General features: G+C 37.6%; 1 protein-coding gene across 1 annotated transcript in view; it reads right to left on the bottom strand.

The window, feature by feature from the left end:
* The window catches only part of LOC110472148 (astacin-like metalloendopeptidase), a 305,051-nt gene that overhangs the window by 147,446 nt on the left and 140,799 nt on the right, over nucleotides 1-16,806 (bottom strand). The window contains exons 16-17 of the mRNA XM_031504939.3: nucleotides 8,907-8,995; nucleotides 5,879-5,934 (exon numbers count right to left, since the gene is read on the bottom strand). The gene's annotated coding sequence lies outside the window, so the exon portion shown is untranslated. The remainder of the gene's footprint in view (nucleotides 1-5,878; nucleotides 5,935-8,906; nucleotides 8,996-16,806) is intronic.

Raw genomic sequence — 16,806 nt, 5'->3', positions numbered from 1 at the left:
GCTTCATAATGAGACATAAAAAACCCACCTCCACAACAAACACTGATGGTGGAAAGGAGCACTGAAAATCAAGGATGAATTGAATTATTACTGTCACCCTAGCCCTTCCTACTCCAACATTAACTACTTTTAAACTTACACCACAGATGAGGTATTGTAGGATAGCACAACATACCATAGCCAATGCACCAAAGAAAATTACACAAATGGAAAATGAGGTAGCAAATGAATAATTAGGCAGTACAGCCTTACTTCTGCTCTGGAAAGAGTTTGAAGGGAAAAAAAAAAAATCACACAAATCATTGTTTGCATCATAGTTGGACATTTGTTTGATAGCTGTTACCTATGAAGCTTCAAAACTGATCCAGTGAAAAACGAAAGAAAATCTCTTATCATATCACATACCTATTATCTCACTTGAAAGGTAGTTATTTTTCTCTTGATGTAGAGTTCTTCTCATCTTCCCCATCTACATTTTCATAGATAAAATCTAAACCATTCAGAATGTTAGCAGAAGTTGCAGTATGCTGCTTGGCACTTCTCAGCAATCCCAACAGACTGAAGGCTTTGATTTACTATTAACCTTAATTTCATGTTTTCTAGCTCCCATCTACACATGTCCACTCAACCCACTGTATTTAAAATAAAAATTAATTTGATAGAGTTTAGAAGTAAACTCTGCACTTGATAGTTATGGATTTACTCCTGACATAACCATCAACAAGATCTCAAAATATTTATAATGATTATGCAAAATCTTCATGTTTGGCTTGCCAGATGTGTGCTTTTTTTTGGCATGCAAGCCAAGAGACACCAGCATCCATCTCAGCACAGTGATTACATCATGATTTATTTCTTCAGGAAAGAACTCTAAGTACTGAATATGGGTATTAGAGTTTATGTGCATGTTAGACTGGAGTACCAACCACTCTTGTTCACGTCACATGTGTGCTATAGCCCACATGTTCTGGAACACACTGCTTTCTTCTCTTGATGAAGTCATGCACACCCCTACTCAATCTGATTGAGCAGGTACCAGGAGGTATCAGGTAGGTAACTAGGAGGTATCAGGAAGAAAAGCCATGGGCAGTTCAGAAGATATTTCCCAGAAGAGAGACATTCTTATGTCTCTCTTCTGGGAAATGTGCTATATAACATCCAGTCTACAGGAGAGCAGGTGGAACACTGAGAAAAGAGTTGACAGAAAATTTGAGTGGGAAAGAAGAGAAAATCTTGCCTGAGGTGGGATCATCATACCATCCTGCTGAAAACATTGTATTCTCTCTGAAGCATTCCTCTCTGTAGCCTGAGGGCAGCCAGTTCCCAGATGACACCATTTTGGGAAATCTATTTTATAAAGATGAAAGTTTCCTCTAGGGCTAGGATGTGGAAAACTTGGAAGAAAAGGTTTTCTGTTGGACTCCTTCCACAGTCCTCCTAGACTTCAATAGTTTTTGGTATAAATGGACACACAGATCCTCAGATGAACAAGATCCTCTGAAGCCAATTTCTATAGATTAGTAATACTTTACCACCTCAATACCACAAAGCTGGCTTTACTTTAGCTTGTGTACTCAAAACTAAACCAAAAAAAAACCTAAATAAACCAAAACCAAATAAACATACAAAACACAAACTCAGAGAATTTGAAATCTCTCAGATTTTCTTAGTGGAAATCTCATCACTTGTTAGCACCCAAAATCTACATTCTCATTTTCCCGGAGGATTTCAGCACACTATGGCAAACTCATCCAGCTTTCAGGGTGTGAAATGCTTCTCTCACATAATGCTCCTCTCTTCAGTTTCTCCGAAATATCTGAGCTCTTGCAAACCAGAGATTACCAACTTCATCAACAAGTCACTTGTGGATGACCATTAGATAACAGAAATCACTGTCTCCAGAAGAAGCTACAGGTGTCTAATCTACTATTCCTACCTCTCTCCACCCCCAGCAAAAACTCAGCACAACACAAACAATCCTTCAAAAGAAATCTTGCTAAAAGTAGATATTGATCTTTTCCTCCCTTTCCTTTAGCCTCCAGTTTTCTCCCCTTATTAGAAATGGAGTTGGTTTACCCTATTCCTCACCCAGACTGCAAACATTAATAATACAGAATAAGATTCGCACTTGCCTGAAGCAATTTTATTTTCCACTAGCTGCCCACTAAATGGCAGTTAGAAGCTATTCCAGCAAATGGAGTGCTCCATGGCCTAGGGGGATGACATGCCACATTCTCCTTCACAGTCATTGCTTTAGTTCCCCTACAGATTATCTAAATTATCCACAATACAGCCTTCTTCATTATAGCTATAGGAATGAAGCAGGACTATATGAAATTTTAACATTTCTACAATGCATCACTAACCCCATCACCAGCTCAATATATTCATTAATATTTCGAGTATTCACAAGCAGAAGTTGGATAAATTTGCCGATTCATTATAATGCTGGTTTTGAGAAGAAAAAAAATCCAATGTTTCCACAAACAAGTTAACACAAAATTGAGGATATTTTTGCTGCACAAGATCTCTTCAGCAAAGCATTAAACACAAAATCCACTTTCAAATGTTTTTAACTTATCTCTTCCTAGTGTTAAAACAAAAGTCAACCTTTTGTGATTAAAATGTGTCTTTTCCTTCAAGATGTCTATTTGATAAAGATTCAGTGTGAAGCCAGTACAAATTTATCTGAAGCCTTCGACTCCAAAAGTCTATTTTCTTCAATTTGTAACAATACCTAGGTACACATCTGAAAAAAAGTCTGTACAAGAGGGATAGACTTCATCTGAACTGCAGGGGAACCAAGATGCAATATTTTAAACAAAGACCGACCATGAGTGAACTTTGAAAGTAATGATTTAGAAAAATCTGAATGAATGCAAAGAACACACTTTTCAGAATAGTGTTTATTATTATGCAAATGCAAAACTTTTTTACCTTATGCAAATCATAGGAAAAAGGATGAAAATCCAATGAGAAACGTAATACAATTTGCACTAGGTATAATTAGTGGGCAACTACAAAGATACAACTTCCATACATTTGTGTGTCAGATACAGATACCAGCACAGGCCCTGCATGGGGTAGTCTTGTGTTTCATCAAACTATTCAAGTTTTGGAAGAAATCATGAACAGAAAAACAGTTATACAACCAAAATGTTTTTTTTTGTGTTTTTTGGTTTTTTTCTATTATCTCTCTTACCATAGGCTTTTAAAACAACTAGGCAGCAGTGGAATAAGTGGGAAATGTTTAGGAATGAGGAAGCAAGTGGCTAAAAGATGGGAGGTGGAGGAGGTATGATATGGATAATTGGTCAGTATTGCAGTGGAGGAAAGTAATTAGTGGAAACTCTTGAGTTTGTGCTATTCATTTTATTGCATCTTAACCTTGAAAGCAGTGTTAGTGGTAAGGCAAGGAAGTGTGCCAGCGATAGAAAAAGCATTAAAAGGAGTGAGGATGAGGAAGGACTGTGACATTTGAAGGATCTCACAAAACCATTCACCTGGCAGGTGAAATCTGGTAGAAATAAGCATAAAGCAAGGAAAATTACTGCTAATAACCATCAGCAGAGAAAGAATTGGACCAGCAGTTGGTTCCACAAAGTAACAAGTGAACACTCAATAGCAGTGAAAAAAAATAAGGAAATATTTGGAATTAACAAAAGAAAGATAAACAGAACAGGTCACTATGCCACTGTTTAAATCTACAATTTATCTTTCTGAATATAAATATTTAAGAATGGTGTGTGTATGGTTGAAACCCTTGGCTTGAAAATAATCTGTTATTAGAAAACCAAAAACCTTCAGAAGGGGGAACAGGAAAAAAAGAGGACAGAACAGTAAAAAATTAGTGGCTTCCCTATGAAGTAGACAATTGGTAGGCAAAATATTTCAGGCAGTGGCAGGGATTTAGGCAGAATATAACAGGTGAAAAATCATGAAAAGACATGGAAAGGCTGGATAGGGATAGATGGTCTTTTAAAGGAAGTCCAGTAAATGAACCTACAGGGAACCATGTTCAAAGTAGCAAGGAAGGCACAGGGTAACATAAACCTGTAATATCTTGCTGGAGAAAGTTGTGAATACAAAAATGTTTATATGGGTTCAAGGAAAAAAGGGATAAATATTTGGGGGATAGGTACATTTGGCATTACCAGGCAGACAAGCTACAACAGAATTGGCAAATCCCCTGAATAAAGCAGGAGGTTCAGAGACCATGTACACATGTTTGTTAAGCCTTGCACATGCTTGCCCCATTTTTACTCTTCCTCATGTATTTCTATATGGCCACTGTTCATTTTTGTTGTCTTAGTGATTAGCTGCTTCACTTCAGAAAACTGCTTTTGAATACCCTGACTACAATATAAACCCTTCCTCTCCCGCTGTCCTGTAATACTTTTCCTAGGTGAAGTTCAAGCCCCATTTCCTACCCTATGCACTCCAATATGTCTGCTTTCAATTTAGACTTGTGCTGAAACAAACAAACAAGTTTCCATATTTCCAGTGTAATTTTCCTTAAAAATGCATCAGCTTTACTTTAACTCCTCCCTGCCAAGAAAAAGCAAAACTCTTAGTGATTTTACATTACATATATACACTTTCAACGTGGCCATTTTTCTTCTTTCTGCCTCACTAAAGTATCATGAGCTCTGCTCTCCATTATTATAATTCCAGTAAGGTGGACAGTTAAATTAGTATAAATTTATTGAAAAGAAGAAGGGAGTTTAGCCTATGCTATACATGAATTACTTCATCCACCACAGTGAATTTATACTACTACCTGCAGTTTAATAGTAGAGAGGAGAACAACTACATAGTTTATAAAGAGGGAATTAGAGGAACCAAAACAGTTGCCTAAGCTGAAATTTAGCTGCAAACACTACAAATAAAGACCCTTGCTCTTGGGAAAACAGCATTATATTCTTCTTTTCAGGACATTGACACTCTCAGAGTACCTTAGTCAATTCTGTTGGGTGACATTTTCCTTATACATATTAATAAAAGTTATCTATAAATAATTTTACCCAAATTTAATCTAGAAATAAATTAAAAAAAAAAAAAGCTTTCCTTGTGCTTAAAAAACAGTGATAAAAGTGCAAGAGGAAGAGAGAAAAGTAAAAAGACTTTTAGGGACAAAAAGAATAACGTAACCTTTGAAAATTTGCTAAAGCTTAAGATTTGTCTGCTCAGACACTGCCTTCTACCTCCATGTAATTAGATTTTAATTTTCTTTTTACATCCTTTCCTCTACAGATTCTGAGAAGTAATTATTTCAATATCAATTGATTTGAAGGAACAGTCCCAAGCCTGAATTAAGCAGCTTATGGAAGTTTGTCTTGCTCCTGGTTAAACATTCCTGCTATGCAGCTGGGTAAGCTGCTTGCAGTAATAAAATCCAGATGAAATAATGGAACTGTGCTTGTGAGCCTAGGCTTGGTCTGGCTAGGGGGAACTTCTCAAATGTCTCTTATCAATGTTGGGGATTTAGAGAAAGCCTTCCCAAACAACCAAGCAGAGACAGAAACAAGGTATAAGTTTGATTTCTTCCTTCCAATGTGCCTTTCATCAAAACAATATCAAATATTACATGTTTATAAGCAGTATGTAACATAAACAGTTCTTCTGCCAATATTGTAATAGACAGCTAACTTCACAAACATGAGGTCTTCACCTTCATCATACAAACAACAGTGTAAAGAGACCTTCACACTGGCAGTTTTTGCTATCAGCTATAAGTTCAGGGAACTTAGCAAACCAGAAACAGAAATACTTAAATAATAATTTAAATTAAAAAAGAAATTAAAATACACACACACACACAAAAGAAACCTGCAGGACAAAAAAGTAGATATTTTTGAAGTGTTTGTTACAAACTTACCTTTTGCTTTGACTTTTCTTCTATTTTACCTTTTTACTTACAGCCAGGAAAGTAGACTAGGGAAAAAAAAGGGAAAGTGCATAAATTTTAATAATGTTAGTTATTAAAGTAAGTATAAGTAGGGTCTGGTCAACAGTGGAAAAAAAAATAAACCCAAACACAGAAAAACAATGCCTACCACATTTGTGAATTTTTATGTTCTCCTTTTGTGATTCCTGCAAGCCAGTTTGCACAAGCCCCACAGCAGCAGGTTCTTATCAACCTCTGTTCTACCAAGTGGAAATGGCTGCTCAGATTAGAAAATGCACAGCACATGGGGCACCCACCACTTCTCTGAGCAACCTGTTCCAGTGTCTCCCCATCCTTGCAGTAAATCATTTCTTCTTTGGTGAAAGATGGAGAGGGGCTTTTTACAAGGGCATTTAGTGATAAGACATTAAATATACATAATGTGCACTCATTGAGACAGGATATTTTATTATTGAGGAGGGGAATAAAATCTTTGCTCCATGGAGAGCAAAATTAGAAAACAGCATTGCACCAACAAAACCCAGAAGCATTTTTTCTATGGTCTGGTGGACACTCCACTAAGATGCTTACCAGACTTCAGCAAGAATCTTCAATCTTTGGCTATCCCTTGCCCTTAAATTGAAACAGCTAATGAGATTCCAATGGTATCTTACAAACTCAGCTCTTCTAATCAGGCTTTTTGCGATTCAGATATTCTCACTTTTGCTCTTTCTTGAAAATTAGTGCTCTACAGTCTGACAACCCATGTCCACTTAACAGTGTAATTCTTCCAGAGCCTTTCAGAAGAAACTGCACAATCCTCAAAATTCCGGACTTGAGGGCTTAGCTTCTCACTGGTTAAAAATGATGCAACAGCCAAAGAAAGGCTTGGAGAATATTCTCAGTGGGGCTTCTAAAATAATCATGCTTCACATATGAACACTGTGCAAAATATAATCAGTTGTTGAAAGACAGCGAAATGGAAGTGTCTTTCAAATCTTTACTTCTTTAAGTGAGCCTGTTCATTCCTTCAGGTCCTCCATTATTTTCCTGTGCAAGACTCCTCATTCCTCATAAATGCCTGTTATTAAAGTTACTGTTATGTAAAGTTTCAGCTGACTTATTTACTTTTTATCCTACCCCTAGCACAAGCCAGTTGATACCTTTGTTTTTTGAAGCCCACCTAAAATCCTAACTATTCCACATAGGCTGCAGCTAACTTGCTATGAAGGACAGGGAAGCAGACTCTGCATTTCAAGCTAGCACCATGCCATCCAGCAAGGAGAAATGTCCAGACAGAATCCAGGATACAGTGTCATTTATAAATCAAATCAACATTCAAAATTGAGTTTGCAGGCTGATAATATGGCCATCCAGTGTTTCAGCCTAATTTCTTAACCGGCCATCTGAGACGTACAAAATGACCATTAAACAATTCCAAAAATAGGAGAGGATAAATCCCATACCTGTCACATTAAAGCACTGTGCATAGAAAGCCATTCATGACACACAAGAGGCTATTTCCTTGATCTTTTGAAACCCTCACCTACTCCTCACAACTTTATACTTTCTTCTGAGCTGCATTTGAAAATGGATAGTTCTAAGCACAAACACTGATTATTTAAACAGTGCTCCTACTGTACTTGACTTTCCTCAGGGTAGGATCTGGCAGGGGGCCAAAATAACTGCCAGGAAAGGCACAATCACACTACAAAGGGACATTCAGACAGATTCCTCCTGAGCCAAATTTGTCTTCAATTTCAACTATACCTTCACCTTCCTCTGGAATTGTGGACTTCTGCCACTGACTTGGAAAAATCTTCTGCTCAAAAGACCTTGAACAATCAGGTAATCACTACTGCTCACTGAGGACTTTATTTATTTTTAAATTATCATGTATTTGGGTTAGATAACAACAGCTAGATGAAAAACCCCGGAATCCCTAAATGGTTTGGGTTGGGGGAGATCTTTAAATGGTCATCTAGTCCAAACCTTCTGCAAAAGGCAGGAACACCTTAGGTAAAGCTGAGTTACATCCATTTATCAATACTTGGTGCTTGAGATCACCACACTACAACATTCACAGTCTCCCATGGGTGAGCGGAGACTGACATGCCTGCAGTTTCTGCACAAGATTCAGCAGTTTTCAATGCCAGTGAGGTGCAGTGATACACACAGTGTTTGTAGCCACACTGTGCTAGCATACAAAAGTTACACCCTGGGTGTTTGAGGTAAAGATATGATTGAAGTTACATATTTATTCTAGAACAGCAAGGGTAAAACTTAAGATTAAATATCTTAAACTATACAAGAACTGGAAACTATCTTAGACATTAACCATGAAACATCACATTTCTGTGTCTTGCTCCTAGCTTGAACCAAAACCTTCCTAGTTCAGTACAAGTTAAGAACAGGAGTCACACTGGTAACTCCTCTGCACATGCTGTCATTGACCTTGCTTTGGGTGTTCACCGAAAGCAGGACAAGGACAGGCCTTAACAGCACAAATGATGAAATATGACGATGATGATAATAAACACAAAATAAAGAACTTGACCCTGAGTGCCATGTTCTCTGACATCAGCTAAGCAGCAAGGCATTTAAACACCAGCACAGGAGTTTTGTTCTGTTATCTGTTAACTTCTGAGGATCCCACATCCTTTTGGGTCTGCACTCTGGATTTTTGTTGATTCCCCATAAATTGGGTGTCCTGTAAATACTAGGCTCCAAGTGATTTTCATGCTCTGGATCTGGAAGTCCTGGAATGTTCTTGCAACACGTTTAGACCTCTCATGTCAGATCTGTACTTGGAGTTGCAGTGCCTGTACAACAGGGTCTCAGACGGGAACCAAGGTGTATTTCCACACCACAGACATCAGTCAAAATGTTTTACTTGAAACATTTTATATCCAATAAAGATTTCGACAAAATGCTACTGAATATTTGTCAGTCAGTTGTATTTCCGAACTCCCCTTCCAGGCTGTTAAAATAAAAAGCAAAAAAACAACAGTCTGCCTACCTCTTGATTCTCATGCTGTCACATTAATCTTAAAAATGTTTAAGTGCTGCATCTTCTGAACACTTCTCTTTGGCATGAAATGTCCCATTCTGTGGATAAAGTAGTTCAGATATAGAATAAATAACTTTTTTACCCAAAGTGGTACCATTTCTTCAGAAAATCAAGAAAAAAAAATCATATACAGCTGGTCTATTCTGCTATCAGAGATGAAAAAATCTTGGGGTAGAAAATTTGTCTGTGTCTTTAAAAATAAAATGGATTAACAAGGCTAGAATAAGCTGGTGGTTGCATTTCAGCTGGTAGTTATATTTCAGTTGTATTCGTTGCAGTAATGTCTAATGAACATAAAAATATCATTAAGGGTAAAAGTGCCTTTAGCTGATATGTTCCGAGATTTATCTATGCAAATTTGAAAAAAACAGTGATGTATTAATGCTTTTAGTGTGCACCTATCATCTGTAGGATTCAACTTACAGATGGTGGCATCCAGAATGGGGAATCTGCACTACAGTCTTCAGAGATGATGTACCGGAAGGAAATGTATCCAGAAAGATGAAACTTTATTTATTGTACTCAGGTACTTTAACAAATTGCTTCCAGACCTAAAATGCTTGGCTAAAACACTGAAATTGTATCTCAGAGCTCCCTCTGGAAACCCTGAAGACTTATCAAAGGAATATGCTATTAGTACTGCATTACCTGAAATAAAGGTAGACTTAAAAAATACACTATCTGATCAATTGGAGTAGTTTTTATTGACTTTTAGAGACTTTTAATTTTTTTCTCAAGATACAAGTATAGTTGATTGCCAAAATCAACAATAAAATCAATTTATAAGAAATAAATAATAATAAATTTGTTTATGCTTCACAAATTCCAGACTTGTATACATTTGTCTTTTTTAACTAAGCAATGATGCTTTATTTTAAACTATAGTGGTAATTTTTCATGAGTGGCAAATATTTTAATGTCTTGCAACCATTTTAAGAAGTTTCCATTCCCTTCTTCACCCGTGTTACTTCATGTACAGCAATTAATTAACATTTGTAAAAGTGAGTGGGAGGACCCTCTGTGGAGAGGGCAAGAAGTGGCTTTGGGGAGGAGGAAAGCAGATGATTAATGTGCAGGGTTGATGCTGTAGTTAACTGAACAGAAATTTTCTCTGTTGGGGCAGTATCTTGCAAAGACACTCTCTTCTATTTGTTACCACTTTCTTACCAAAATTTTCACCCCCTTACTTGTGATGGATTCCAGTCCTACCCTTATGAGACTGGTTTTTATGAGGAGAATAATTACATGTACATGTGTGTGCCTCTTCTGGTTTCACATCTCCATCACTGACTTATCAGCCAAGACAAAATGATTTTTATAAAGCACTTCTAAATTAAAGAGAGTCAGAATATACCAGAATAAACATATATTTTTCTTAATGGTCTTAATTTTTGATGCTGAGAAATAGTATCAATTCTATAAGTTTCCAGGAAGGTAGATACTGGTACATATCTTACCTTACATGTCCACATCACAGTGTAGACCCATTTCTCTCAGAAACATTCCCAGGTGAATTTAGAGTTAATTGAATGGGCAAAGACAACTGAGAAAGCACTCTCTGCTTCTTGATCAAACTAATGAATCCAGGACTGTGAGCTCAAATTTATGTAAATTTGTAAGATGAATTTAATGCTGGAAAGCACCAATTCAGCTGAACATGTAAGCAAATGAACTGTTTGAATCATGTGGATGTTCCCACTGGGATCAATAAGCTGGCCTGTGTTATTGCCACAAAGCATACTAGAAGAAATGCCCCTGCTGAAAAATGAAAGGGGATACTGCAAGAAGCCCCATATTACTAATGAAATTCAGAATTAAGGTACAGAAATGAAAAATAAGAAAGAAGAAAAAATGAAAACAATAAACAACCTTCAACATTTTACAGACATTCAAACAATGCTTGTGAGTGATGCAAGAAGAGGAACATATGAAGATTTTTGTCAGGTCAGGGCAGACATGGTTGTTTTACTCTGTTTTTGGAGATTAACTCAGAACAGGCTACTGCCAAATCAACACCTAGTTCTTAGCTGCCCTGACTAATTTCCAGCTTTAATTGAGGATCAGGGCCATCATTTTGAGCAAAATACCTTGCTAGTCCTTTTTAAAATGTCTAATTCTCAGTTTGGGTTTTCTTTCATATTCTGAAGTACTTCTAAGTAAAATTGCTTTTATTATAATTTTCAGAGCATCAGTCTCTCTGGGAACAGAGATTTTTTTTTCCCTTTTGATCTTTACATTTATCGCTAAAGAAGATATTTTTATTCCTTGCACTTTCTTGGAGAAGGTTTAAAAACTTTGTCTCTTTCCATAGTTACACTGCACTTGTCCTCTAGTGATCCCAGCAGCTACACATGCTTTTGGTGGGATGAGTGCTGACACACCCCTGACTTTTCCACGAGAAGTACAGCGGCAGGTTTGGCTCCTGACCACGCCGAACAGTGGAACAAATGTGGGAACTGACAATGCCATCTCATGGTGGACGTACAAACTGCAAATGCAGGCTCTAAAAGAGATGCAAAAATGGCTGTTGCCCTGGCTAGGTGAAAGTATGTGGAATGCTCAAGGATGCAGCTTAAAGTATGGAGATGAATAATTGTTAATCACTAGCCTTCTTTAAACCCAGCAGGATTAATTTAAATGCCGAAGCTGAAGACTTGGCTTGTGATGGCAAGTGACTATAGGAAAGGAAAAAGAAAATGGAGAGAGAAATGCTCTCATATCATTTCCCCATTTCTCTTCTCACCTGTTATAGTCCCTTAGCACACAACCAGCACTCACTCAACATGGAGGAGATACCTAAAGCATTTCTATTCACAACAATAGCAGCATTTTGCCCTGGAAGCTGGGGTATCCAGAAGTTAGAACCGTGTCTGTTAGATGCCCAGAGATGTCATCCAGAAGGTGACAGAGAGTGGGACACAAAGACCACCAGACACAGTGATGTGCGTCCCTACTGCCGAGGAACGGTGAGTATGCCCTGCAAGTTTCTATGGGAACCACATGCTTTTTATCATTGGACTGTTATTACACTGAAGTTCTAACTTTAATAACTGCTTCTTGGAAGAGGAGGAATACTGAGGCAAGAAAAAAAAGGATATCATTACTAGCCAAAAATAATGGAAAAATCTTGGTTTTCAAACAGCAAGATGAGCAGCACAGTTGAGGTTGCTCTGCTCAGTGTTGTGAAGGCAGCTCAGGGACGTGTGTGAAGAGAGGATGGGGTTAACCCTGGTGCAGATGAGGTTTCTGTGCCATGCCATCTTCATCACTTCTGTGCTTGGGGATGAGAAGCTGGATTCCAGCAAGTCCAGATTATTTGTGACAGCTGCCAACGGAGAACCAGCCTTACACATGGTAGGCTGTGGTCTCACTGCTCAGGTATTCCTAGTGTTCCTTCTGCTATGTCTGATTTATTTTTTTTCCTTAAAATGGAGAAAAAGTTCCTACAGTAAAACAACATCATTAACATTTTAGACAAAGCTTGTCTTGTGACATCAAAAGTATTGTGAATTTAACCTGTCTTCAGTGAATAAGTGTTCAGTGAGCACTCTAAAGCCTTCAGCTGGGAAAGTGTGTGAATATGCATTTTGGAACCATTTATTTAATGCCTTTTTTGTTTTTTTTTTTTTTTTTTTTTTTTTTTTTTTTACTTTTGCTTTTACTTTTGCTTTTTACGTTTCTGTTGAGAAATTTAACTCAGGCCAGTGCCCTGAAAAGGAAAGAAAAGTTGCCTGGAAGGAACTGCATACATGCTGAATATTTATATAGAATGACAACGACATTTGACTTCAGGTTTTCTTTGACAAAACAGTTCCATTCAGCTGTGACCCATATCTCTTTGTCCTGACAAGCTGAGGAAAACATAAAACATTGGGACCAAAATTGAATGAGGCTTGAATTCTTCATTTTGTTCCCAAAAACCACCAACTTAAATTTGATACATCTTAGTGGATGAACATGTTTTATATTGAATTTTAAAATTTTATAAATGTTATTCTTGCTTCTATTTTTCCATAGTACAGTTTGTCAAGTGATGTTCAAACACATCCATAAATTTAATTCTTTTTTTTCCAAGAACCTTGTTTTTTAAGGAACATGACAATAAACTAACAAATAGACTGAGGATAAGAAGGGTGTGATATAGAGGAAAAGTGGCTGACGTGATTGCTCTCTTTTTGGTAAGGCTATATGTAATAATAGTGCCTTCCTCTAGTAAAATTTGTCCTACTTTTCTAAAATATTCTAGAATATCTCTAAATCCTGCAGCCCTGCCAGAGTCACAGTCCATTAGGATCTGGCTGGATCGTTTACGTGATTCGGAGAGCACTGCCAGGAAACTGGGGATAAATATGGAAAATAATATTGATGTCTTGACACATCAGGATCTGCAGCATCAAAACTTAATGAGTCCCTCTTGAGGCTGCACCCAAAATAAGCTCTTCAGAATTAAATGGAAAGCCATGGTTCTGAACATGTGAAAAAGCCCACTATGATCTGTAAGCCTGGGAATATTAAGTGTTGGTTAGTTTTACTGTAAAGCCCTTTAGTTTCCTCTGTGAGTTCATAGCCTGATTCCTTTGTGTAACTACTTAAATATCACATTATGATAATATTGATGCTGAGTACTGGGGCACTCAAGGAGCCACAGGTGTCAAAATTAAAGTAGCTTGTTCAACTTTCACCGCTTCATGCATAACTATTGCTTTCAAGTTACAGCACACTAAATCTTGTATTAAAATAGAGTACTTGGAATGGGAACATTTAAATACAATTATTTTCCTAGAACAGTGAATATAAAAGCCGCAATTTATTTGTAAAAGATAAAATTACATAAATCATTTTATGATAAATCTGTATTAAATATCTGAGCAAGAATGTCTTTCAGCATCCTGCTCACAGAAGAGTTTCTGTTTTTCACATCAAAGAGTTATTAGCTTAAAAATCCCAATCAAAACCTCACCCCTAGCTCAGGAATTTGAATCCAGCCTTGCCTTGCTCCTGATTAATACATACTACCCACTATGCTGCACAGCTGTACTACATTTTTCTTGCTCTCCTTTGGTGATGAATCTGAGCAGTCTGTGTGTTAGCTGCAAAGTCACAAGGGTCACATAAATATCTGCAAGATAGGCAGACAATGATGCTTCTGGAATTTTTGAAAAACAAGGGGAAATAACAGAAAATAAAACAACCCATCTGGAATCTAAATCAAGAGTTGTTTACCTTCTAGCACACACAAACAAACCTTCCAAGGAGAACATTCTATCATTCTTGCTCTTTGCGTAATACCTCTGGGCCCTTTTGTAACATGTAACTATCAGACGCCAAAAATCCCAACTCACACAGATTATTATTGCAATGCTTGGAAAGTTATTCCAATGAATCAGGTGCACACGCAAAAATGAAGAGAGCTATCTCTGTTCATTCAAAGGCTGTCCCACAGTTGCTTAAGGTTATAGTCTGATTCACTTGGCTTCTCTAGGTTTTTCACAGCTAGCAGAGACCTTGGATGCTCTGAGACTCTTGTATGCCAATCAAAACAAATTCTTAATAAGCAAAGAAATCTTGCCTTTGAAATCCAGAGAGAATCATGCTGGCGAGGAGCAGCTATGCAATATTTTCTTTTCTGTCAAAGCAGCAGTAACCTTCTTAAAAGAATTCAGGAAATGTCAAAAAATATCCTTTTCTCATGCACCAAACCAGATTTTTCCCCAATTGTCTTCACAGGATGAGCTGTTGGAGGATACCAGTGTTATTTGATTTTAGCAATGAGGAGTCAAGAAAATAAAGTTTCTTGACTTTATGCATCATGACTGTTAAAGCATCTGCCTCAGCAGAAGTTGTATCATGGCTTTACAGAGAAATTCTTCCAGTTTTCACTCCTTTTGAGGTCTGAGGACACTCCACTTCTGCTCATAGTGTAGCTTTAGAAATATTGAGGAATGAAGATATTAAAGGCAAGATTAGGTTTAGTTTTCCTTTGGAGAATTTAGTTTTGCTAGTCAGGCTCAACTTTTGAAACTCTCACAGAAGTAAACCTGGAGATTTAGGCCCCTGGAGTATGAGGGTACTCAAAGTGTTTTAAAAATTACTGATGGTGAACCCTGTGAGCCCAAATGCAGCAGACTTGAAGGAGTGAGGGGGATGATTATTTTATCTCATTTTCTATTTCCCTGTGCTTGCCTATTGCAGTAATGTGCGAGATTGCTGTCAATGCTTTCCACTGAAAAGTCTTCAGCAGATTTATAGAAAGTAGACTGATTTCAAATTTCCAATAACCCAGGCCATAAGTCTGTGTTACCCAAACAGCTTTTGTGATTCTCTTGGTTGTAGGGATAGAGATAGTTCAGCTAAGAAAGACAGTATGCTCAATTTACATCTGTCATTTGGCTGAGAGCAATACCAAAGCCTGAGATATCTTGTTGTGTGTTAATTACAAGGTGTTCCGTGTGTCCTGAAAAAAGATGTTAACAGCATCAAGAGGCTGGTGTTTTGGAAAAGCACAGAGAGAAGGGGAGAGAGCACAGAATTATTCTTGGAGTCCAAGATGATGAGCATTCTTTGAATGGGACTGATAAAATCATGTTAAAGGACAACTGTGAACTGTAACAAAGGTGCCTGTAGAATGAAATGCATCTTCAGGAAAGGTTTGGAAAGTCAAGAGGCTCAGACAGAGTACAAACATCCTTTCGTCTTCTCATGTCTCTTTTTCTCTCATAAAATGTGACCTCTCTCCAAGGATACTTCTGGAAGGCAATTATAACGATTGGAGGGTAAGACAGAAGTACAGGGAGCACAAAGTTAACTCCTCCACATGTTGGCCATGAATTTGTGAATACCTGTTTTGATTGTGAAGAAAGGAATTTTCTAATGTTCACACACATTTCTACAGCACTTTCCTTTAAAGGGGATTTGTTCTGATTCATCAAATGACTTCTCTGAAATAACTGGCCTAAAAATGTCCCTCATCCTTTGCTTTTATCTTATTTGTTTAATCACTGTTTTAAATAATAACAATTAAAAAAAAAAAACAAAAAACAAAACCCAGGAAGATAAAAAGGAACTTTCAGCTTATTTTTGCAGAGCATTTTGTATTCCACACATGACTACTAATGCATTTCTGAAGCAGAAATGGAAACATGTCAGTTTTTCTAGTTACTTCTTTCCCTAGCTTTGCCCACTGCTTAGCCTTTCCATTAGTACTGCCTTGGGGGTTACCAGCAAACTCCAAAGGGATCTGTGAGGACTCTGCTGAGTTGTGCATCCTCCACTACATCTGCAGAGGAAAACACCACTTGGATTTGGTATGATGCTGACCAGGAAACTGAAAGTAAAGGTATTCCGTCCACATAAGCACATTAACAATTAATACTCTAGAACCATTCACTAAGGAAAGTACAGACAAATTTATACAATGCTGCTCTGTGAAGTAACAGTTTGTTCTGAAAGTGTTGGTTCTACATGATAGCACGTGCTAACATACTGGGACAGCCTCAAACACCTCTCCCACCTCTGTCCATGCTGCTCAGAGAGTAATGGGAGAGCCACAGAGGGGAATGCAGATATGCTGACTCAGCAAGCACGCACCAGGAGTCCTTCCACTGTAAAAATGAATTCCAGGATTTGACAATGATCAACTGTGGTTAAATCAGAGCCCTGCATTCCGTCTACTGCTATTGCTGAGCCCCGAGGCCAGGATCTGAGCGTGGTGCCATATGATTATTTTACTGCTGAGAATAAAGAAATATGCATTTAACTTCTGGCACCTGCAACATGCCCGCAGGTAGTTCTTATTCAGTAACAGAACCAGCTAAATCCTTATGTGTGACTTCTCTGTGGCTCATTTATT

The sequence above is a fragment of the Lonchura striata genome, chromosome 5 (genome assembly GCF_050655825.1).
Source record: "Lonchura striata isolate lonStrDom1 chromosome 5, ASM5065582v1, whole genome shotgun sequence".
In the NCBI taxonomy this organism is placed as follows: domain Eukaryota; kingdom Metazoa; phylum Chordata; class Aves; order Passeriformes; family Estrildidae; genus Lonchura; species Lonchura striata.
This window is presented reverse-complemented; position numbering and strand designations above follow the sequence as displayed.